Source organism: Micropterus dolomieu, linkage group LG15, assembly GCF_021292245.1.
Source record: "Micropterus dolomieu isolate WLL.071019.BEF.003 ecotype Adirondacks linkage group LG15, ASM2129224v1, whole genome shotgun sequence".
Taxonomy (NCBI): Eukaryota; Metazoa; Chordata; class Actinopteri; order Centrarchiformes; family Centrarchidae; genus Micropterus; species Micropterus dolomieu.
This window is the reverse complement of record NC_060164.1, coordinates 5153314-5158183: the sequence shown is the minus strand read 5'-3', so window position 1 is coordinate 5158183 and position 4870 is coordinate 5153314. Positions and strand designations below refer to the sequence as shown.

General features: G+C 39.7%; 1 long non-coding RNA gene across 1 annotated transcript; it reads right to left on the bottom strand.

Annotated features, from left to right (window-relative positions):
• LOC123984178 lies at positions 1–4640 on the bottom strand. Its single transcript, XR_006828388.1, has 3 exons — positions 3448–4640; positions 454–510; positions 1–336 (listed from the first exon to the last, which is right to left on the bottom strand). It is a non-coding gene; the product is annotated as an uncharacterized LOC123984178 (long non-coding RNA).
• Between the last annotated feature and the right edge of the window lie 230 nt (positions 4641–4870).

Sequence of the window (4870 nt, the reverse complement as noted above, 5' to 3'; positions counted from 1 at the left end):
CAAAGATTATGTTTTTAATAACAGCCAAACAAGAGTTTAGGAGATAAAAACTACAAAACAGTTGATAGCATCATTCTTCTGAATCAGCTTATTCATGAGCGATCTAAATGTAATGTAATGATAGAAAAGACTTTAACTGTCTGAGTGTCTTTTTGGAAAAGTCAAAATGTCTCGGCCAACCTGTGTCGGTTTTACTGTTCACCACATCAGCGTGTAACTGGTCCTTAAGGACTGATGGCCAGCCAGCTGGATCCACTGGAGGAGTAGAAACTGGAGAGCCAGGTGTGGTAGTAAGCACGATGGTACCACTCTCCACTTCAGTAGGCACAGGTAGACCTATGAGGAAGATTAACACAGAAAATAAGTAATTTTAGTAATTTTACATGTTCATACGTTGGGTGTTCCTAGAGGTGAATAATTGTTTATTTATTGTTGATGTAGGCCTAAACTTACCAGCATTGTCAGCTTCTTGGATGACACCAGTGATGGAGGTGGAGGCTGATCGACCTGCTATGAATTAATAAAAATAAATAAATAAATTGACTGAATTGAAATGATTTGTGTTCTTAGTTTAGATCTGGATGACATTATAATGCAAGACAATCTGCAAGAGATGCTGTCTCCTTTTAAAACGTGACTTTAGATTAGATATCTTTTCAACACTGGCAGCTTTGGAGGAGGCTCCATGATGTTGCTCAATAATCAGTCCTTAAATACAGCTACTACACATTCCCTACCTGACAGATTTGATTTATAATCAAAGAACAGGGCATCTCTATAGGTTCAACTAAAACAAATACCTTACCAGCAGTGTCAGCTTCTTGGTTGACAATGGTTTTGTTATGTTAAATGCATTATAACACCAGATGTGAACAGCACAGCTCCATAGATAATGTCAGATAGATAAAGAACAGGCCTCGCCATGGTCGACCAATAGAAGTTGAGTGCGTGTTACACCACTCAGACAACAGCGGCATTAGTGGTGTAGGAAAACATTTTTATTTCTTCACCGGCAGGACTGGCCAACCTCAATATGACACACATATATCATTTCACCCTTGCAGAAAAAGTTAAAAAGTGTGAAATTTTGCTGCATGCCTTGAAAGAGAAAAAAGTAGAACAAACTGGTGGACAAATAAAAAATTTTAAACTTGAAAGCTGTGGTGCAAAATGAAATATTAACATAAAGAAATGCATCAGTTTGGGTTAGGATAAATGTGGGATCAATCAATGGTTTTCAATGGGACAGTTTTTGTCCTAAGAAACAAATGTGTTGGTTTAGCTTAGCCAGTTTAGGCTAATTTAAGGAACTGAGACGACAATTCGAAAATTTCTCGCACTCTAAAATGACACTTGGCTAAGTTCAGAGTAGTTACCCATGAGCAGCTGCAACAATAGTACAGTACATTGTTCTGAAGCAAAAACATTCACTTTACTCAACACTCTGGAGACTTCTGACTAATATATTGAAAACATTCACATCACATCGTTTCAGTGCCATACTTAATCAATACATTCAGTTCCTTAACAAATGTGAGAAAAATGTTTCTTTAGAAACCACATACTAAGGATAATAAAACATTTTCTTCTGTTTAAACCCTGTAAGTATAAGCAACATTTAACCAAAGTAAGTAACTCCATATTACAACACATTCACAGGAAAATGTTTTTTTCTTTGTCTTAGTCCTGTGAACTGCAAAATGGACAGTAACCACTCAGTTCAAGAAAACACAGTCCATGTTACTGTGTCCATTCTTCACAGAATAATCTGCAACAGTCCAAATTAAACCTCTTAACAGAGAGTCTTTTAATGGTATCCCACGGGCACAAGAGTACTTACATACAGCGGGTTAGTGTGAAGCCCCATCATACGATGAGTGGGTTGACCTAAAGATTCATATATATTTCTTTGTGTTGTTCTGTGACCTACGCAGCTATGTGTCACAGAGTTCTGATTCTTGGTTGCTAGCTAGCTCTGCAGACTGAAAAGTGGGTGTCACCTCTTGGGTGTCGTATCCAGTAGTGCCATTGTCTACAGCTGAACACCTCTGCTTCACCACTGAGTTCAGGCTGAGGTGCTGTTTCAGGAGTGATCTGAGCTGCAACATTTTGTTCTCCAGGCTGGTGGTGGTGTCTCAGTCTATGAGCCTAGTAATGTGTCTCCTTATCTGAGCTCTCAGTCATCTGAGGTTTCCTGTATTTGAATTTCCCCGTGTATCTTTTTTTGATGGTTATGAGGATTTTGTCCTCACGCCGTGATTTGGGCTGGTTCCTCCAGTGGCAAAGCATTGCATGGCATTAACATGTTGCGATGGAGGATTCTGCTTCTCCTTGTGCCACGTTCGGGCTTCACCTCATAAACTGGGCTGTCTTTGCCCTTTTGTGAGACCACCACATGTATCTGATATTCCCAATATGAGTGTAATTTGCCCGGTCCTCCACGCTCTGACATATTCATCACAAGGACACGGTCAATTGGAGAAAGCACTGAGCTCTGCCTTAGATCATAGTATGTTTTTCCTCTTGTCCTAGTCTTTGTTATGGTTCTGAATGCAATGTCATATGCTTCTTTCATTTAATTACATCCTTCTCTTCATCAATCCTAAAGATCAAGTCAATTGGCAAATGGGGCTTTCTACCAAAAAGCTAATAGAAAGGAGAGTGTTCCGTTGCCTTGCTAGTGGTACACTTTATTCACATAGTCACTCCAATTTCCCTTTTACTCCTCATCCAAGGTCCGCAGCATCGAAAATAAGGTGCAATTAAATCTTTCGGCTGGGTTCCCTTGTGGGTGGAAGGGAGTTGTTTTGGAGTTGGCCACACCAGTGCACTTTTGCAACTGTCTGAATAACTGGTTCTCAAATTCTTTTCCTTGATCGTGATGTATTTTAGCAGGGAAGCCAAATTTGAGCGCAAAGTCATTAAGAATTTTACCTGATTTGTAACGGGTTGGGTAGGCTCAGACAAATTTTGTAAAGTTGTCAATAATCACTAAAACATACTCACACCCTCCCCTGCTTTTTTCAAGGTGAAGATAGTCTATAGAAGCCATTTCAATGGTGCTGTTGTGGGGACATGGCACATGGGGGCTCTGCTGAGCACTGCAGGCTTTTTCTGGATGTTACACCTGGATTATAAAAAAACTCACCTCAACCTGTTCTACCCCCAAGTGACCCATTTCACAGTGAAGGTACTTGTACACCAGTTCTTTGTACTTGTTTGGCAGCACAATTTGAGTACAGGTTGACCTTTTACAGCCCTTCTTGAGAAAGATACAGTTTTTTCCACTCGTGCAACAGTTGCTTAATGTTTACTTCCTTATTTCTGACCCTGCTGTCTGGTTTTCCTCCAGACTTTTTCAACATGACATATGGTAGGGTCTTGCAACTGTGGCCGGAGTAGCTCTTGCTGAGTTATTTTTATGTCTGACGCAGTATTTGTAGTTACCTTCTGAACATGTGGGCTGCAGGTAATGGCTGAAATCCAGTCCACTTTGTACACTCGCTCATATAAGAGTCCAAATCTGCGTTTGTTTTTCGTGGACGGTAGTCGGCCAGCTCCAACACCTTGCGATATCCAGTTGAGTTCTGTTTAGCTGTGCTCAAGACATAAGTGACAGGGTTGTTAACACTGTATAATGTTACAGAGGGATCGTAAAACAAATAGTCTCTAAACCTGTCTTTCACAGCCCACTTAAGTGCCAAAAACTCCAGCTTCCCTAAATGTAATCAATAGTTTTTTCCTGCTGGTGTCGAATTTCGTGAGCCGTACCCGATAACTCTGATTTTGTCTTCCTGTCTCTGGTACAGAACTGCTCCCAGTCCTTGTTCTGAAGCGTCAATATGCAGAATGAATGAATCCTCAAACCTTGGGTAAGCCATTACTGCTTGGTTAGTCAGAATGTCAACTAGATAGTCCGATGACTGTCAGTCCACACTATTTTCTGATGTGGAGGGGCTATCCTGCCCTTGCTGACTGACATTTAGACTGGGCTTGAAGTTCAATCTGTTGAGAGTAAGTCATACAGGTGTTTTGCATGACGGGAGAAATCTTGTACATAACTTCTATAGTACCCCAGGAAACCCAGAAGTTTGCACAGCTCTTTAATGTTTGTGGGCTTTAAACTGGTGTCCTATACACAGACTGTAATGTTACATCCTGATAGTTAAGTTAAATTATATTTCATTTCTAGAGGAGTGACAACTGGTTGTTAAAGGAAGGACGCTGGTGAAAACGGAGGAGCTGAGGCTAGTTAAGCAATTGAGGAGACATTTCTTTTTAATGCGCAAATTAAATGCTTAGTAATTATCCTGAAATCACAGAAAAGATGCATCAAGATGGATCACCGCCCTCTGGACTGTAATCAAATAGAATCTTAAGGTGCCAAGAGATTCCCACCCTAACTGCCCAAACAGTATTCCCTTTCAGTTACTTTTAAATGTCCTTTAATGTTTTGTTAAACGCAGTTGTCTCCAATTGTCCACTGCATCTGTCCATATGGTCGCCACTCTTTCACTATGATCACCATAAGTTGTGTTTTTGTGCTAAACTGCAAAGTGTTCAAAACTCATACAGATTGTTCATAAATTGAAGAATCATAAATAAAAGTTGTTTTCCTGCACAAAATGTGTGTCACGTTACTTGAAGCAAACAATTACGTGTTATAAGTTCTTATAATTAGTTCATATGGTATTATGTCCACCTGTAATAAATTATACAGGGATGGACATTTTAACACTTTACTTAAACAAAGACATGTTAACATTAAACATTACTATAAGCTATTATTCCATTTTATATCACTAATTCTAAATTGTGACTAAAGTGTATTTATAATGAGGCAGAGTCGATGGTTATATGGAACATGGTC